The 20805-nt window shown below is 36.2% G+C and overlaps 1 long non-coding RNA gene across 4 annotated transcripts in view; it reads right to left on the bottom strand.

Moving 5' to 3' along the window:
* Window positions 1–20805, bottom strand: part of LOC116154738 (uncharacterized) — a 263959-nt gene that overhangs the window by 114643 nt on the left and 128511 nt on the right. The window contains exon 1 of one of the 4 annotated variants that reach the window (XR_010382197.1): window positions 7908–8634. The exons of the other annotated variants lie outside the window; for them this stretch is intronic. This is a non-coding gene — a long non-coding RNA (uncharacterized LOC116154738). Of the gene's footprint in view, window positions 1–7907; window positions 8635–20805 lie in introns of those variants that run through there. 4 annotated transcript variants of the gene reach the window in all.

Here is a 20805-nt window from a genome sequence, read left to right as displayed (position 1 = left end):
TTGGTGTATTCTAAATGTTATCATTTTCATATTTCATATTTCATTTTATAATTGCTTATTCTTAGTGTAGAGAGAAATATAATTAATTGTGAGATTTTGAATCTGTATTCAGAAATCTTGCTAATAAGCTCATTTATTAATGCTAATAATTTATCTGTAACCCTTTTAGGTTTTCTATGTATATAATCATGTCATCAACAAATAACCATTTCATTTTTTCCTTCAAAATCCAAATACTTTTATGTTTTTTCCCCTTACCTTCCTGCACAAGATAGCACTGTTAAAATGTTGAATAATAGTTGTAAAAGTTGACATCTTTATGTACCTTCATGATCTCAGTTGGAAAGATTTCAGTACTTTTCCATAATGATGGCTAGTTGTAACTTATTTCTTGTATTTATCAGATTAAGAAATATTTCTTCTAATCTTCGTTTTCCAGTTGTATTCTTTGAGCATAAATGGGCACTAATTTTATGAAAATCTCTTTTTTGCACCAGGCAATCATAAAACTTTCTCCATTATTCTGTTAATACGGTTTATTACATATATTGATATTTAAGTGTTAAGACAACTTTTCTTTCCTGGAAAATTCAGATTGCTTGTGTATTATCAAATACACCCATTGCTGGGTATTTATTTTGGTAAGTGTGTTTGCTATTTTGCATCTACATTTGAGTGAGATTAGACTGTATTTTACCTTAATTTAATGTGTCAGGTTTAAGGTCAAGGTTAAACTTGCCTTGTAGATTGAGTTAGAGGAAGACTGAGTTAGAAGATGTTCATTCTTTTTCTCTTCTCCAGGAAAAGGCAAAGGTGGCTTCACTAGTGAATTCTATCACATATTTTCATAACCTTTCAAAACTGACAGAAGAAGAAGTCCATTTCACTATTTACTTTGAGTTTCAGGTGCTGTTTTTCTAATTTCTTAAGGTGGAATCTAAGCTCTTTATTTAAGACCTTTCTATTTTCTAATAGAAAAATATAATTCTATAACATTCTCTTTAGCACAGCTTTAACAACCTTACAAAAAATTTGATGTTATCTTTATACTTACATTGAATTCAAAATATTTTCTAACTTCCTATGTGACTTTTTCCCTTGGCTTTTGGGTTATTTGAGAATATATTGCTTAATTTATAAATATTGAGACCTTGCAGATATTTTTCTGTTACTCATTTCTATTCTAATTCTGCTATGGTCTGAAAATATAATTTTGCATGATTTTAACCCTCTTAATACCATTAAGACTTTTTTGGGGATCCAATTTGTGTTCTGTCTTGTTAAATGCTCTCCGTGCACTTGAGTGTGTATTCTGCTGTAGCTGGAAGGGAGGGAAGCCCTATAAAGTCAGTGAGGTCAAGTTGGTTAATAGTGCTGAAGTATTCTATTTATTGATTTTCCATCTACATGTTTATTAGTTATTGAAAGAGGAGTGCTGAAATTTCTTGAAATTATAATTGTTTATTTATTTTTTCTTTCAGTTTGATCAGTTTTTGCTTTGTGTATTCCAAAACTCTTGTTATTATGTGAATTCACATTTAGTACTTTTATATCCTCTTGGTGAATTCACCTCTTCATCAATATGAATTTTCTCATAATATTCTTTTTTCTGAAGTATTCCTTCTCTGATATTAACACAGTCATTCCAGCTTTTGTGATTAGTATGTCAGGGTATTCCTTCTTCCATCCTTTTATTTTTAACCTATCCATGTTTTTCTATGGACAGTGGGGCTTTTGTACAAAGAAATGAACATGAGAAAATAGATTTTTTATCCAAATTGACAAATTCTGCCATGTGCTCAAATCTGTCATATTATTTGTTTTCTATTTGTCCCCTGTGCTTTTTGTTAATTTTATTTTTATAGTCCTTTTCCTATATTTTTAAAATAATTTCAATTTACCTTCAGTATTATCTTTTTTTCCTATAACTTTAAAAAAATTTTGTGGTACCTGTAAGGTTCACAAAGTGCATTTTTAACTAATCACAGTTTATCTTCAAATGATACAGATTTTCAAATACAGCATGAAAACCTTGCTGCATGGTTCCATGTCCCTACCTCTTCCCTTTGTGAGTTCATCATGCATTTTACTTCTATTTATGCTCTAAGCCTGAAAATACTGTTGTTATTTTTGTCTAAACAGTTGCTTAAAAGGCATTTTAAATGAAAAAAAATGCATTTTATATTGACAATTTGTGGTGCCATTTGTTCTTTTGTGTATGTCTCCGTATTTATTGGTCTTTTCTCCTTCAGTGCCTAATAAGCTTTGTTCCACCTTGTGCATTTTTAAAGTCTATGTGTTTAAGTCTTTTTAAAATCTTGCGTTTCTCACCACGTCATTCATCATATTTTTCTCTACCTCTTGAACAATGGGGTATAATTACAGTGTATGTATTATAAATACATAATCATAGTTGCAATTTCTAGGTCTCTTTATATTAATCGTTTCTTCTGTTGGTTACGGGTCATATTTTATGGCTTCTCTGCATGCCTAGTAATTTTGTGTTGGATCCCAAACATTGCCAATTTTACCTTTTTAGTTCCTGGATTTTATTGTATTTCTTTAATTAATATCAGATTTATTCCCAGAATTCAGTTACTTAAAATCAGTTGGAGTCTTTAAAGTTCAGAGAAGCTGGTTGTTTAAGACTAGTTTAGGCCCATTCTTAAGGCAATACCCTTCTGAATATTTACCTAAATCTCTATGTAGCTATGTTTATGAGCTCTTTTCACTTTGGTCAGTGGGAACATGAAACAGTCTCATTCTAAAATGAGCTCACAATATCATTGTCCCTCCTCCAGGCTGGCAGATCTTTCCCCAGCCTGGGACAGTGTCTTCTCAAACACGTACAATCAGTACTCAGCAAAGACTTGAGAGAACCCCTCTGCATTTCCCTCCCTCCCTTCCTCTCTCTCTCTCTCTCCCCCTCTCTCTCTGCAGATTCCTACTCACTGTACTCAGCCTCACAAATTCTAGCCACTTCGACCTCCCCAAATTCAATTCCTGCCATTTCAACTCAGTGATGTATTTCAACTCCCTCTCCTTGCACAGCAACCTGGAAACTGCTTGTGTGAAGTAATCTGGGGCTTGAATAGGGACCAGTTCATGCATTTCCCTTCTCTCAGGGAACACAGTCTGGCATGGCCTGTTTTCCAGTGTCTGCAAACTTTTGTTTAATTTTGTATGATTTCCCACTTGTTTTAGGTAAGAGAATAAATACTGGACTTTTGACCAGAAGAAGATATCTATCCACTTTATTTAATATTTTATATTTATTGTTATAAACTGGTTCATAATACCCTCTAATGATCTTTTTAGTGCCTGTATGGTATTTAGTGTCATTCCTGATAGTGACTTTTGTGCCCTCTCTCAACTTTTTCTTCATCAGTCTTGGAAGGATTTATTAATTTTGGTTTCTTTAATTTTAAAAATTAAAAAAAAACTAGCAAACTTTTAGGATTATTAACATTCTATTGTATATTAGTTTCTATTTTGGTAATCCCTATCCTTTATTTTTTCTGTTTAAAATTTTCTTCATGTCTGATTTGCTGCTCCTTTGCCAACTTCTTGAACTTGATGCTTACCACATTTGTTTTACTCTTTCTTCTTTGCTATCTTATGAAGTTAAGGCTGTACACATTTATTTAAGCATGAATTTAAGTGAATTCGTTAAGTTTTTATATTTAGAATTTTCATTATTATTCAGCTCAAACTAATTTTATTTTTTCACTTGTTAATCTCTTAATAATAGGGATTTTTCTTATTTTCCTATTATTTATTTCTAGCTTAATTTCATTATGCTAAGATTATATAATCTGTATATGATTTCAATTTTGTTGAAACTACAATTATGGCTCAGCATGTTGTTAGTTTCTATAGTTACTCTATGTGTACCTGAAAAGAAGTATTTTGCACCTGTTGATTATAGTTATATACACACATATATAGTATAATTATATACACACATATATCATTTATATCCAGTCTATATAAAATTTGTTCATGTTATTTTAATGATGACATGTAGAGAGTCCACTTTTAATCATGAATTAGAATCCTATTCTATACATAGTTGACCCTTCAGCAACACAGGTTTGAATTGCATGGGTTTACTTATATGTGGGTTTTTTCAATACATATAGTACCTCTATTTTCACTTAATAGATATTTAAATAAGCTAAGTGTTGGGGGAAGTTTGTGTTCAATTACAGACCATCATATATGGAATCAAAAGAACTAGGGTTTAAGTCCTGATTCTATCCAAACTGTTTCAGTTTCCTGCCTTTGGATGGATCATTTATCAATTCCTTTGTTTTTGAGGCAAGATAGCAGTACGCAGATTTTCAACGGTGCAGGGGTTGGCACCCCTAATCCCCACATTGTTCAAGGGTCAACTGTACTTCTAAAAAATCTGTAATTGTCTGAAATCAATATTTCCAATTTTTTCTACCTTTTCTATCAATTACTGAAAGAGCTGAACAATTTTAATCACTATGATTTGGGCTCAATCTACTTTCCTAGTGAGTATTTTAATTTTTCTTTTATGGTCTTTGAGGTAATATAATGATGTGAATGTAAGTTCAGAATTACTCTAATTCCTTGCAGTTGAAATTTTTATTATTTTGAAATGTCCTCCCTTACAGTTGTTCTCAGTGTGAGGGTTGATCTGAATCACAGATGCCACCATTGAAATGTGACTGTATGTCCATAGATCAGAAGATATTTGAGGAAAGCATCTTACATGAAATATAGAGATAAAAATAATAAAAAATGGGAAGGGGTATAGCACAGGGAACTATATTCAATACCTTGCAAAAACCTATAATGGATAAGAATCTGAAAAAGAACACATATGTAACTGAATCACTTTGCTGTACACCAGAAACATGGTAAATCAACTATACTTCAATAAAAAAAATTAAAACTTCAAAAAAAGTGGGAAGGAAAAAATATACTTTAATTAAACCTTTATTTTCTCTTAGACAACTTACTTTCTCTGAGACAAAGAGATAAGGAGATATTGTATCCTAATAAAATAGCAACATGAATAAATCAAAAAAATAGGAGAAAAAGAAAAACATACTTGAAATCAAGAACATGGTAATAAGCAATTAATACAAAGGTGGGACTGAAAAAAAAATCTTGCAGAAAGAACAAAAATTAAGACAAATTGAAAATAGAAGTGAGAAAACAAGAAAAGGAGTTTTCAATAAGAACAATGCAGGCTTGCTGTCGAGGTTAACATCCAACTAACAGGAGGCTCACAGCAGAGATAAGAGGGAACAGAGGAAGGAGTTATTAAAAAATAATATTAGGAAAGTTTGAACCTACACATCGAAAGCATCCACAATTTATAAAACATTGGAAGCATCCACAATTTGTAAAAAGCAATATACAGTAGTATTTTTTAACACATAGTTCCATAATTCTAGAGTTTCATAATACCAGAAATCAGGTAAGTTACTAAAAGGTTCCAAGGACAGGAAGAGAATTAGAACATGAGATATAAAGAAGTCAGAATGGCATGGCATTTTTCAGAGGAGGGCAGAATAAGGAATTCTATGACAACAGTAAAGGAAGACTCCAGGTCAACAGCTGAACAGCTGGCCTGCAGAACAACCAATACAGGTGGGAAGAGGGGGTAGAGGCAAGCCAAACGGAGGTTTCTGGGAAAAAATGGAACTAATGGATCATTTGATGTACTTGTGAATTTGAAAAAAAAGTAAAGATATACATTGAAACATTTAGCAAACTCTAAAAGTAGATCTATAGAAATCTAAGCAAGTGAAAACAATTATTGATCCCAGGAAAATTAAAAAAAAAAACAAAAAAATAAAATCATAATGCATTACAATCAGGACATAATGTTTACAACATAATAATGTAATAATGCACCCACTGACTTAACTAACATTATAATATTATTAAAATAGGCAAATAGTGGGAAATAAAATGGGGAGTTTAAAATGTTCAGAAAACATAGCAGGAAGTCAATGCCTGAAATGGATAAATCCAGCACTAGTAGGATATGAGTATTATTTATAAACATAGCAGTAGAATTAAAAAAAAAATAAAGATCTGTGGGTATTTAGAAGTCAACAATCCAGCTCTGTCTAAAAATCTCATTTTTCTTTTGATTTCCACCACTGCCTATCTACCTTTCAATCCACTGGCCACATGTCACCTCCAGTGAGTTTTCAAAATGCAAGTCTTCTCATTTTCACCCAACTCCTAAAACCCATTATAGAGTTCTGCAGATGCTTTCAAATCTTTCACAGGGTCTTTCCTGAAGGCCATGCAGTCAGGTTCCTGCCCCCTTCCAACTCTTACCACTCCACTCCTCCCACCTTTTATGCTTCAGCCATGCTGACCATGTTTTACTTCTCTTTGAAAATGTCAAACTCCCTGCCACACTGGGGTTTTAATACATGCTGCTCCCTTTGTTTCAAAACACCGCCCCACCCCAGTTCCCACATCCCTTTTACACGCAAAGCTGTTGCAGGAAGTTATCTCCTTTCTTTTCCTTCAAACCCCAGCTCAATGGCTTTGTTCAGGGGTAGATATTGATGACTCCCAGTACATTAAGATCGTCTGGCTTGAGTTCTCCTCTAAAGCACTTGCTCAGTTTTTCACATTTAACTGACTGCCTGCCCCCACATCCCTCCCTCCCTCGCCATTAGACTACAACCTTTAAGAAATGACAAATACTGCCTCTCTTTGCTTATCATTGTACATCAGAATGTAGTGGTAATACTTGGAACATAATAGGTGTTCAACATGTATTTTATGAATAAATGAATCAATCAAAAAAAGACTAACCATCCAAGACTTAGGTGAAGTCTTACCTAACTAGCTCTCCCACTTACTAGCTATGTGACCTTGAGCAAAGCATTTAACCACTCTAAGTCTGACGTCCTCATCTGTAAGTTATAAGAATAATATACAGTTCAAAAAATTATTACACAGATTACATGAAAGGTAGTACATACAAAAGTAAGTTTTGCTCTGTGGATATTCTATCTAAATGGAAGCTTTCTTTTCTTTCCCTTTTTAAATCATTAATGAAAACTTTGGTATGTATTTGATCATAACTTGTATTCTTTAAACATAAAAAGGAAAAGAGACGGCACCTCACCTGGAGCAGTGTGCTTCAAGGGGCAGTGGGGTAACTATGTTCACAGAGTGAAAAGGGCAAGGCTTCACTAAGCTTCAAAGTTTTCAACCCAGTTCATCATCATTCACATACTATCCAAAACAAGTTTAACTATGGCATAGTTCATAAGTGCAAAATATTTGTGGCTGGAGTATATGAGACACATAATCACATCAAATGCATATTCAGTAGAAATTTTGCCATCTGTGGGTTTTCACATACTTCCATGTCACTGAATTTCTAACAAAAAATCCAGCTCTCAAGGACATTTGTGACTTGACTATAGGACACTTGCTGGGAATGTAAAATAATGAACAAGTTAGGTTTTTTTTTTTTTAATCTATCTAGAAGATTTATCTGTGACAGATATAATAGTGATAATAATTTAATCATAATTATGCTATTATGCCATATTATTATGACAGTTAAGGTTATAATTTAATGTCACACCCTTTTAATTCAATAAAAGTTATTAATGCATTTGAAATCTTCTACTAGTAAAGGTTTACATCTAGACAAGCTTTTTTTCTCTTGATGGTATGAAAATTATGTGCTCAGATAAAAAATAACCCCACGGCTCGAGAGACTAAGTAGGTATTAAATCTGGATTCCAAACAGATACTAACTCTGAGAGAGGAAGGTAACTTCCTTAAATTTTCACCCCTGAATCATGAGTGTTTCTCTCTCTCTCTTCCTCTCAACACTTATTCAGTACTTCACCAAGAATCTTTGTTTTTTAAAAAATTTCCCTCACCAGTTATTTATCTTTCAGCATTTGCTCTTTTGACATCATCCAATCGTGTTCCGCTCATGCCCAGACTGGAGCTGTAGTGAAGGCATACATGGGCATTAGACACAGGTCTGGACAAAAAGAGAAAAAGAAAGAAAAAGAAGCTAGTGTGATAATGCTGGCTGCTTGCCAAGTCTCTACTGTTTCGATGTGATTTCCTCTGAGTCTGGCTGGACAGATTGCTGGGGCCTTAGCCTTTCTAAATCCCATGGCAACCCCTCCTGAGCAGCCGCCATCTTCATTAGAGTACAGAACTTCAGGTTTACAGACAGCATTGCGGGTCAACTCCACCTCTGCAAAGCGAGCGAAAATAGCAACTCAGCCTATGTTCGCTGAAGTCAGTCACCTGACCAGTGCTTCTGGACATGTAAGATGCCCTCGAGTCACCTGGTGATCTGGTTAAAGTTCAGATTCTAACTGGGCAGGTCTGGAGTTGGGATGAGAGTCTGCATTTCGAACAAGCTATTGGGTCCTGGACCATACTTCAAGTAACGAAGACCAAGAGGATCATCTCTGCTCCTGAACGCAACCCACGGATGCCATTAACTGACCAGCTTCTTTACCTCTCTTCTCCACTTCTCCTAGATTCCCACATTTTTACCCCACTGCTTACAGTAAAAAGTAAAAAAAAACCCATAATTCAACCCAGCATCAACCAGGCTGATACAAAACACAAAAATACTTTAAGGAACGTTTCTTCGATTTTACATTTTTTCTAATTCCAAAAAAGAATGGCATGGTTGAACGCACACTGGCTGTGTAATTATACAGAACTGGGTGTGAAGTCCAATTATAGCTCTTGATAGCCTAGCAAATTTTAGGACAAGTTACTCAATCTCATGTCAGTCTTCTCGTCCATAGAATGGCGATAATAACATCTACTTCACAGGATTTTTGTGAAGCCTAAATAAAATAACATAAAATAGTCCCTGACATACTACAGTTCTTGATAAACGCTGGGAAATAGTGGTGAGATAGACTCAGTTCAATGGAATTACTCAATACTACACAGAGTTATTTTTAAGTTAGGATTTAGTGTGCTGAATATGTCAAAGTTTAAGAAAATATTTTTAAAAAGAAAAAAAGAGATCAAGGTGTTATTAACTGTTACAAGCTTGGCAAAAGAGTCTACTTTAAAATTCTGAATTTCATTTGAGATAAATTATTTTGCGTTATAGAGTGGCTGTGTGGCAGATATTTTAATCAGCTTTCACCGCCTTTGAAATAAATTTGTTAATTGGAAACAAAATAAGTGGCTTAAAATTTCTGTGGATACAGCAACTCTAGTTAACATTTTCTACATGGTGCTTGAAAATAAATACTTGTGTATCAAAAAGTATTTGGTAAGCAGCTAAATATGAAGACCCCCTAATCACTAGTGCATCAAGATATACTGATGCGTTCATAGAATGGTCTCTAGTAATTTGCAGTTTTAAGAAATGCACAACAGCGAGGTATTTTTAAAGAGTTCTTTTGCAGCTGACATGAATTTGGATTACGTAAACTGACTCACCATTTAAATTCAACTATATAGAATAGTGCGCTATTGATTCAGACAGTCTTTGACCTCAGGGATAACATTTGCCTTACTTAGCTGAGGAAGCCAACTTTCATTTTGGAATGTGTTGTCTCTCAGCACCTCTGCCTTTTGACAATAATACAACAGAAATATTAGGAAAGATACGATGAGTTAATACAAGAAAGGGCACCCAGCTTTACCCAAACTGCTCATGCGAGGCCAAGAATGTCAATCTCCCTTCCCAAGCCAGGCTTTGGGGGTATTTTTCACTACCACCCCCCGGTACAGTTTGATTCACATTTTGAGGTGAACAGCTTTGGTTTCATTTCAATGTCACTATTGTCTTTAAAATGAAAATACCACTTGAATTTCCTGCAACACCTTTGATTTGGGGCACGAAGATATGCTGCTGGCATGGGACTCAAGCTGCGTGAGGATGTACCCGGCTCAGAAGTAGAAAATTGTTAAATAAGTTCGGAGAACGTCTTCCATGGTGGTGCCTTCTCTTTCCGCTCTCACAAACGGGAAAACAGAGCACTGTGGTGAGAGCGTGTCTCCTAAAAGAGTCTTCTCCAGCTGGAGACATGCCAGCTCCCATAGTTGAGAGCAAAGCTTTTCAGCCTAATATTCAATTTTATTTTCTCCAAGTAACAACAGTTCCTTGTTCTCCTCTCTCCATTCTATTAATTGGTTTTCCAATTTCTCCCTCTATCTTTAGACAGATAGATCTGAAGATCTCTATATCCGTATAAGATGCATAAGATATTTATATCGCACAACTTAGATAGACGATGATGATGAAGATGGATGAAAGAAAGAAAGAAAAAAGAAAGAAAAAAACACATATTTTCATCCTCTCTTTCTCTCCTCTTTTATTCTTGGTCCCTGTCTTCCCACCTCCAGTCCTGTGTATGGATGCAAATTAAAATGTACGTTATATATCCATCAGAATTAATCTACAGGGATTCCATTTTTGAATGGGGCTATTAAGCATGATGATTCTTTTTAATAGCTAGAAAATACCAATTTCAAAAAAGTTTCCATAATCTTCAATATCCTTACACACTTACACACACACACACATACACACACACACACACACACAGAGGAATCTGCTTCAAAATGTTCCCAACTCATGATTATTCTGCAAAGAGGAAATCACAGAATATATACCATTCATTAAAATCTATATATAATTTTAAAAAAACATATCTGATCCGATTGGTTTAAACTTTCTTCTCAGATTTTCATCAGAACTGCTACAAGTAACAAATAAATTCATTGAAAGTCTGAAAGCTTTAATTACAGTCTTCCTTTTTGTAAACACTGAAATGCCCTCAAAAAACAATCAGCAAAGGATTAAGGGAAAATGTTAAATTTAGATCCAGGTAATATAGGCATAACATATTTTGACCCCAAATTTAAAATGAGATGTATGCTTTATGGCTATGAATCAAATCATAACATGGTTACCTGATTATATACATACATACAAATATACATCATTTACACATGTCAGTGACATTTGTATTATGTATTAATTCATTTGTTCAGCCAGCAAAAGCAATCCATTCATTCTTTACTTTGAAAACCCTATATTTATTTTAAGACAGCACAAGTGACATACCTTTCTTGTGAAGTCACCCAAGACTTCAGGATGCAAAATTTAAAAAAAGTAATAATAAAAAGCATCTCTTAAAATAATAATCTGCCTATAGACTTTTGTTCCCCTTTACAATGTCAGGTTCTTAAAGGTAGGGATACACACACACATGTATATGTATATATACATAAATATATATATATATATATATATTCCAAAATTTTACAAATTCTTTCTTATTCTAAAAATCCCATATGCCAAAAATCTAATAGGAAAACTTCTGAAAATAATCGTATTCCTAATATTTTATAAGTGAGTTCACAAATGCTATCATCTCTAATAATTAGTACCTAAAGCAAATGATGCCACTATTTGAGTGTGAGTGGGTGAGTATGAGAGAGAGTGTGTGTGTGTGTTTTGCCTGGCAAAGCACCCAGTCAGATGCTTTTGTAAGTACTCAACATCTGCCAAAGGAAATTGGGGCAAAATTTATGTTAAAGAGTCATAAAAAATTGAATGGGCCTTGTTAAACCACACTGTACATGTGGGAGAGAAACACGAATGGTGTGAAAGCACAATGCAATCCATACTTATTTTATTACACAAGAACCTAAGTGTTATTTACCTAAGATTAGTGATATACCATGATTACTCTCGTCCTAGGAAGCCACTACAGGAAACAGTTCAATATCACAACAGGGACACTGCTGCTTTTGATGGGCATAATTTTAGGTAAAGTAATTGCTTCCAGTGACCTTCCTGCTTTTGTGAGGGTTTCATAGTGTATTTTCAGCTGAAGTTCTCTTCATTATTTCCACTTATAAACAGAAATTTTCCCTGTTATGCGCACCAGCCAATTGAATTCTAAAAATTCACAACACTTAAGTCATTTTACATTCTCAGCTACAAAAATAACCACTTATTATTTTATTTACTTGTGATTCTATATATTTTTGCTATCGCGAGCTGTGAAGAGAAATCATAATGCAATACCGCAGCTTTAATTTCAAGAGATGCAGGCTGCAATTTCAGGTAGTTAGTCTTTCTTACAGACTAGTGTCTTTTGATATATTGAAAAGACTAGAGAAGCTGTTACAATGATAATGGAAGAACCTTATACATTTTCATTGACATCAGGTTGCCATTGACACCACGGAATTGACAAGGTAATGGTTTTCACACATACTTCCATTGACACCATAACATCAGAAGTGTCAGACACAATGTAAGCGTCTCCTACAAGACCTACTGGTATTAAAAAAAAAGAAGAAAAGTAAATTCAAAGAGCTATGATGATACAATACTATGTCTCTTAACATTCGTAATTATATGTGTAAATTCAGCTGATTTGTAATGAACTTCTGTTGCAGACATCACCTTTCACACACACACAAATTTGGGGAAGGGGAAAGGTGAGAAAATTGGAGGTGGTGATTGTTAAGGCTATTGTGATGGATGTAAAAATAAACCTTATCTGGCACTAACATTTATAAAGTACAATGTACAATTGTTCAAAACCAGGAACAGACTGCAGTAATGAGAAAATAGTCAAGGAACTCACACCAATTTGGTATTTTAGGTTAATTGCTTTATTATTAATACAGAAAGGTTGCACATTAGTTCTGTATAATTAGACAGGAATTATGCAGTGTTTGGGAATTGTAGCAGAATTCTGTAGTTTGCTATAACTTTGTGCTGAACCAATATAAAAAATAAAGAATTACAATCTTTAAAAAGAGACACATAGTTGGCATCAGAGCATAACTTGAAGCAGAAGCTGATATATGACAGATTTTCATTCTTTCTGTGAGGTGAGTTAACTCGATCATATCTGCATGACAGGGTATTAATAAGATACTGGGTGATATTTTTAGTGTAACCAGAAGCAGCTCTTGAGGCCAGAGATTTAACTTGTTTTCTTCCCATTTATGAACACTTAAATTTTGGATTATGTGATTCCGTGTATATTCTTAAATTAAGACTGTTCAGAAAAAACAGTCGAGACTGGATATTTTCTGCCAGTTATGCTTATCTGAACAATAATTTTTAATGCCTATAAATTTTAGTGTGTTCTATGTTTCAAAGACGTGCCAAGCTTTGGAGATAGAGACATGACCAAGGGAGACATCCCCTCCGTCCTGCGGACCTTATATTTCCATGAGGAAGGCAGAGGCTGGACAGCTAATTTCCTACTTAATATTTATTTACAGGGCAGTTGAACGGTATCCTGGAGAAATCATGGTGCTAAGAGATCATATAAAAAGGCCGACCTGAAATAATCTTGGAGACAGGCAGACTTCTCAGAGGAAAGCGCATTTGTTCTGAAACCTGAAAACTGAGTCGGCTAGCTGGAAAAAGGAGAGGGGATGAGAAAAACATTCAGAGTAGAAAAAACAATTCAACTTGAAAGCCTTGAGGCGCAAAGTCTGAATACGGAAGATCAGCCTGGCGATCTGTGTTCCTTTAAAAGGTGTTTATTTTCATTCTACATGTTTGAGTGAAAGAGACCTGAGTGAAGGAAGCTATTAAGAAACAGCATAGTCCACTTCCCTGCAAATCGGCCGCTGCTGCCAGCTCCGTGTATCTGAAAAGCCGACTCGGGACGGGGGGCTTCCCTCCTGCTGTCATTTTTCTGGTTTTGACAACGTGTTCCCTCCCCTGTCCCCAATTTATCTCAGAATATTTCTGCTTAGAATTCCAATGATTGAGTTAATTTTTTAGAAGTGACTTTAAGTGTGAGCTAATTTCCTTATTTGTACCTTGAACTTGTTTTTTCTGGAAATTCCCGTCAGAAAGGTGGCAAGTTATTTTTTTCAAAAGATGTATGTGCCAGGCTGGGACTACCCTAATGAATAAAAATACACAGTCCTGCCCTCACAAAACTTACCATCTAATAGGAAGTCAAATAAAGCCCAGTTAAGTACCAAGACTTAAAACTGAAATGACAGAACATTTTTAAAATATAAATGAGCATCTTAGAGAATACAAGGAAGAGAGAAGTAATTAATTCTGCAAATATATTCTCCGCCAGACGTTACGCTAAGACTTAGACCTATTTAACACACAGGCTTTGGACCTCACAGTTTTATAAAATTTACTGCAATTCATACAATGTTTGCTGAGCATTTGCTACATAAAGCAGTGTAGTTCCTCTGTAGTAGAACTTCTCCCTAAGCTTCACTGCCCCAGCTTCCTTGCTGCTCCTTGAGTATGGCAGGCACACTCCCGTCTCTGATCTTCTCCGAAAATGTTCTCCTAAATGTGTTTCTTCTCGGAAATGTTCTCCTAAATTACCTCTAGGATTACTCCCTCACTTCCTGCCCTCCCTTCTCCAATGTTAACCTTTCAGTGAGACTTCTTTACAACCTTCTCCAAAACTGCACCCCTAACCCTCATCTCTACTCTGTACTTAGTTATCATCATAGAAAAGGTTTCTTTACCATCTGTCATGCTAAGCACTTTATATATTTATTTACATTTATTTTCTATTTTCCTTATCATTTGTAAGCTCCTACTGTTCAGGGACATATCCTATGATGATGAGGTCATTAACATTATTTTTGAATGTACAGATTAAAAGGAATCATTAAACTGACTTGTCAGCTTGATCGCTTGCAGAAGTTGGTAACCCTTTATTATTTGCCAAGATAAATTTGGATAAATTAGCCGAAATCTAAGTAAACAACCAACCATTGGAGGAAATGAGAAATTTCTTAAATATGGAGAATAATGAAATTCTATTGAAAAACTGAATTTTAATTTTTACTATTACAAAAACAATCATGCTCATTACAGAAAAAAATAGAGAAAAAAACCAGATAAAAGAAGAAAATAAATGCAAGCCATATTCCCAAACCCATCTTTAGTCATTGTTAATACTATCATAATTTCTATGCCAAAAATAGAATCATAGTATTTATTCTATTCTGTAATCTACTCAGTTGATGTCCTACATGCATCAGATGTCCGGGCCTCTTCTGGGTGAGCTCTAGCCCTCTTCACACAGGCACACCGGACATGCCTTGGGGGTGCTCACAGATGAACCCACTCTCAGTATCCACCCCCATTAGGGAGTACCCTGGAAGCATTGAGGATTTAACTTCCTATAGGAAAGAACTAACCAATGGCAGACAGAAAGCAGCAGATACATTCTTCTCCCTCTCTACTCACAACACCTACCCTCCAGTGTCCAGATACACACTTTACGTGGCATCTTGAGAGGACTTGGCCTCACCGATCTAGTCACCGGTTTCATTTAGCAGCGACCAGATCAATGATGCCATCTCCTCCTGCTGGCTCTCCCTTTCTCCCTGCCTCACCCTCCCTGTCCTTCACGTCTTCTCCCAGGGCTTACACTTCCTAATAGAAGAATAGCACATGATCCATCTGCTGTTGGCTTTGCTTCCCAGGGAACCCAAGTTAAGACATCTCATTTTTCCCTAAAATGTATGTTAAACACCCTTTTCTATCACTGTCAATCCTTCTCTACATAATGGAATTCGGTAAGATCACAATTCTGTTTGTCTTCCTTATTGCCCTACATTCAGTACCTAAGTGTCTGACATTTAGTAGGTGCTTGATAGATTTTTACTAAGTATCTCAGTTTATCATTGCTATAAAGTATGAGTCTACCTCACTTCAATCTTTGCTACATTATATAAACCTCAATATGTTTTATCTGAGCACAATTGGACGCTCAAGTTGTTCCTAATTTTACCAATTTTCATCTGCTATAGTTATGCAGCAAAATCTAGCCCAGACACATGATTATTTTCTGCATTCTTAAAACCGAATTCCCTGGGCCAAAGGGTATGCACAATTTTTTAAATGTTTTACATCCATTTATTCAATTTGAATAAAAATTATGACACTCTATTTATTTTAATCTAATGGAAATTCTTCCAGTGAACTGGGATAGTTTCATAATATCAACGGAGGAAAAGGCATAACCTGTGTTCACCTGTTTCATCAGGTTCAAAACCACAAGCTTTTATGGGATGGCAATGAGGGGGGCTGGTCAGGGGGATCAAGCCATCAAGTCTGGGAAGAAACACTTACACCTTAAAAAAAATCCTTGCTGCTGAAAACATTTTTTTTTTTTTTAATAATAAGATCCTTCTCCCCACTACCCCTCCCAACAGTAATTTACTTTTCATGTCACAGAACTCAGCACCCAACAAATTATACACCTCATCCACGGCTGTAAGCTCAAAATGCTCAGACCGATATTTTTCACTAGAAACCATGAGCAAAGTGATTTTAGGGTGATTCCTCTGATAGTAAAAGAAATCCTGGAAACTCTACAATTATTCCTGCACGGATCAATGTGGCATACAGCCGTGGTCTAGAGATCAGTGTGAGGCACATCTGAGGCTGAATCCATGCTGACAGAGAAATTCCTTCTATTCGTTGAATACTTGAAGCACCTCATTTCCTATGAACCGGATTATCCCCTCATAAATTGCGGGCAGCAACTCTCATGAGTCTCGCTCCTAACCCTGCTACCCAACACAGCCAGCTAATCCGTATGTAATAGAGACAACAGAGTAATTGGTTTCAGAAACCAAAACCTTGTTATTGTTTTGGAAACTGATCATTCCAAATGATTAGTACCATATGCACAGAATCCATCCTCGACATAAAAGGAAAAGCCACACTCAGAAACCTGTTTGCTACGACAAGCTAACATGAGAGCCCCCACACCAGGCCCGGTAGTACAACTTCACGATGGAATTTGGAGGATTGCTTTTGCTTTGTATTGAGTTAATTACTGGACCAATAAATTCAAACTGACAGATCCAAGATAGTCAACTAACAGCCTTAACCATACTATTTTATATGAAAACAATGTCACTGAGCATCAGCACAAAATTGTTTTTTTTAAAAGGGCTTTTTTTTTCTTTCTCTTGAAATCTTTTTTGACAACCTCAAAATGTTCTTTGTAATATGTGATCAATGTGTTTAAATATGTGTTTTCACAGACTCTTCGAAAGTTTGAATTAAGCATGTATCTTTTAATGAGGACCAAAGAACCACATCACTGGTGAAAAATAAAATCGTCAGGTAGCCAGCAGATGGGCCACTGGGTAAACCACAGCTCTGCCCATTGCAGAACTTGCGGGATTGAAATAAAACCAACACATGCCATCAACACATCTCCGCTTTAATAAACATTGTTTAAATTTCCCCTGGCATTTAAAAAACACATATTAAAAAGAAGAATATGCACAATGCAGGTTAAGGACACATCCTGAGCTTCTCAAGTATAAATGTGTTCAATTTGATATTTTTAGTTCTGGGTCTATTGACAGAAAGAAATTTTTGCTCAGCCCCAGTCTATAAATTTCTGTGTGCTTATCGACATAATATGTAGATGTCCTTGGCCAGATAAAAAGACAAAAAGGAAACCGCCTGCCTGCTTGCACAAGCCGTGAAGCACTGCAAACCCACTCAAAGACCTCTCTCTAATCAAAACAATTCTCCAAGGCTGAGTGATGGTCTAGGGGAAAAAAAAACAAAACACTAAGAGAAAAAAACAAAGAAAAAAACCCAAACCTGCACACTTTTGATCTACATCTGTTGAAATATAATGTCTTACAAATACACAAGCAAAAATATGAAGTTTTGGTAAAATGTTTTCAATGATGTTTATTTAAAAAGAAAAAAAGAAAAAGAAAAAGACCCAATTATGAGATTAAACATTGCCAGAGGAACAAAAGCCATAGTAGTCACTACAAACTTGTCCTTTATTTCATTTTAAAACTTAGATGTGGTCTATCTTCTGTATATTAAACTATGACAGAGTCTATGCTTTTTAAAGCAATTCTGTCTTTTCTTATGACTGCAAACATCTAGAGTTAACCAATGTCCATAAGGGCTTGACTGATGGATTTCAAGTTTACTATGTGGCAAATGGCATTTTCAAGTACCCTGTGTAAGTTCTTCACCTCACTTCTTAAGGTCAACTATCTGCACTGATTTCACCGTAAATTTAATTTTTAAATATGAAGGAAATTTGCTGTGAAACTTGGACTTGATCCTTTAATGACCGAGTCCTATTAGACTAAATCTCTAAAAGGAGTGCTACCTTGAAGATTATCCTTCTTTTCAGAAAACTGATTCCATCTACATAGAGTTTTGGCAACATAAAAGAAATCATTGTCATATTCTCAAAAGGTACCCTCCTTCCAGAGTCATAAATGATCTTCATTTCCTAAATCAATACATCTCTCATGCACATTTCCTTGAAAATGTCAATTGTATATATTTAGATTTAACCAATACTTTATTCTAGCTTTTTTTTTTCATTTCTTTTGATTGCTGGAGATTGTTCCGACACCATGGGGAGATGTATAAAGACAAATATTAAATGCTGCACTACACCAGTCATGTCAGTGGCACTACTGAGGGAGCTCTTCAATGCTAAGCCACATGACAACCATACAGTGTCTGCCAGACGTAAAGTGGACTTGTATTCAGTTGGCATCTCAGCACTTCTTTGGAACACAAACACTTTTTAGAATTACAAGGTTACTTAATTGAAAGTAGATTTTAAAATTATAGCAGTTGTTAAATACTAGGAGCTAAATTTTCACTTGTATACTTAAAGCTGTTATTTGGAACTGAATCGGGCAGGCAGTTTAACGAGCAACAGGAAATGTTTAAAATCACCACGATCATTATCCAGTGAAACTGAAATCCCCAAATCAGAGGGCTCAGCATTGCAGGGGAATTTGCAAGTGAAACCAGCACCACCATCAGGGACACATCTGGATAGGTAAAGCAGTTAGACACACTGGGCACATCGAGGGAGGGGAAGGGAGATCAGGAAGTCCCCAGCCTGAGGGAAACCATGCTCCCTGGGGCTGCAGACGGGGACTCAGGAGTCCAGTGTGGGAGAACTGTCAGTTTAGGTGAAGGCAGCTGTGTTAGGGCTGCGATGTGTGAGCATATGTCTTACATGGAGATGATTTCCCCGGCCTCTTTCCTAGACCTACAGGTGGTCTAGGAAAGTGAGACAGATCAATGATCATGAATTGACAGGGAGAAACAGGTAGCATGCTATGAAGTAGGGGAGGTCAGAATAACAGCCCCTTAAGAATCTACATCCTAATCCCCAAAACTTATGAATATGATACCTTAGATGGCAAAAAAAAAAAAAAAAGACTTTGCAAATATACTTAAGCTAAACATCTTGACTTGAGGAGATTATCCTGGATTACCTGGGAGGACCCAATAATCAGGTCCCTAAAGAGCAGAGGCAGGAGAGTCAAGGTCAGGGAAGGAGATGAATAATGGAAGCAGAGGTCAGAAAGGAGAGAAGATGCCACATTGCTGGCTTTGAAAATGGAAGGAGTGACAAGTCAAGGAACACATGTGGCCTCTAGAATCCGCAAAGGCGAAGAAGTGATACTCTCCTAGAGCCTCCAGAGAGAATCAGTCTCAATAATGCCTTGGTTTTCTAACCAGTGAGACATACAGTTTTCAGGACTATAGACAAGTTTGTGGAAATCTGTTATAGCAGCAATAGGAAATTAACACATATGTTTTATAGCATTTTTTTAGACGGGCAGCTCACATTCCATCAAGAAACCTTCACCTAGTGCCCAGTTTCTATCCATGGTGGTGACCAAGATGGCCTGAATGTGTTCCACTCCGCTGCTTCAGCCAGGTTTCTTCAGCCAGGTTTTTTCCTGACCTCTCTTTTCTTTAAGCATTTACTTTAGAGAACCTTCAATTGTAAATTCTTTCTCTGCTCCTTTGAGATGTAAATCTTTTCCCAGCCTCTTACTAGTTTTACAACTCAGAATGTCTTTCTAGAAGCCTTGGGAGTCATGCCTTTGAAATGTAATCATCAAAGAAACCAGTGCCTTTCTCTCCCGGTCTCTATGGGAGGGCAGAACCTAACTTCCACAAGCATCAGGTAGCAAACATAGATGCCCTAATCACATTGAACCAACCTCCCCCTCCCCCCCGAATATCCTCCAGTACTTTTCCACCGGCTTCCACAGACTCCTCCTCTGTGTCTTGAATTATCTGTTTCCTCTGGTGTCAGGATTTCACCTTTTGCCTTCTCTTTCCTATCGGTTTTGCTCCGCACTGGGGATGCTTGATTATTAGTTTATGCTTATGAGTTGACTAGTGTAGCTGCTAACATGGCTTTCCTCTGCAGCTGTTTCAGGTTTTTACCCTAGCAGGGTTCGTCCTTTAACGTAAAGGCAGATGGCAAGCTCTGCGTAGATTTCTGGGCATAATAAGCACAAGGTAGACAAGAAGGCTGGCAATGGAGAATTTTGGTATTTTTTTCCTCCTGGGAAGAACAGCCTTGCCTTCATATTTTACTCAGTGTTTGCTTGGGGAGGCAGCATTATTTCAACCTTGATTTGACTTGGTCCTTTCCTACACCTACACAGAGTCCTCTCCACCTGGTACAAATTTCTGCAGAAAAAAAGATTATCAGAAAAAAAAAAATTATCAGGATCTGTGAATGTCTAGGAGAGAGAGAAGACGGTGCCTTCTGGGTCCAACATCTCTGAGTGCCCTCCAGCTTACTCTGGCTCTTTCTAGTTTGACGCTAAACCAAAGATTGAAACGTCTCTTGAGCCAAAGAAGAGGCTCCTTCTAAGACTGATCTCACTCTGCTGTTCTGGGCCCAGGGATCACCCTTCTCATTTTTCTTCACCATTCTCCTTTCAGTCTTCCAAGATTTCCTTAAAATCCTCAAGCACTGCCTGCTTTCC

Source organism: Camelus dromedarius, chromosome 9, assembly GCF_036321535.1.
Source record: "Camelus dromedarius isolate mCamDro1 chromosome 9, mCamDro1.pat, whole genome shotgun sequence".
Taxonomy (NCBI): Eukaryota; Metazoa; Chordata; class Mammalia; order Artiodactyla; family Camelidae; genus Camelus; species Camelus dromedarius.
Note: the sequence above shows the minus strand (reverse complement) of the source record. Positions and strands in the feature narration are given on the sequence as shown.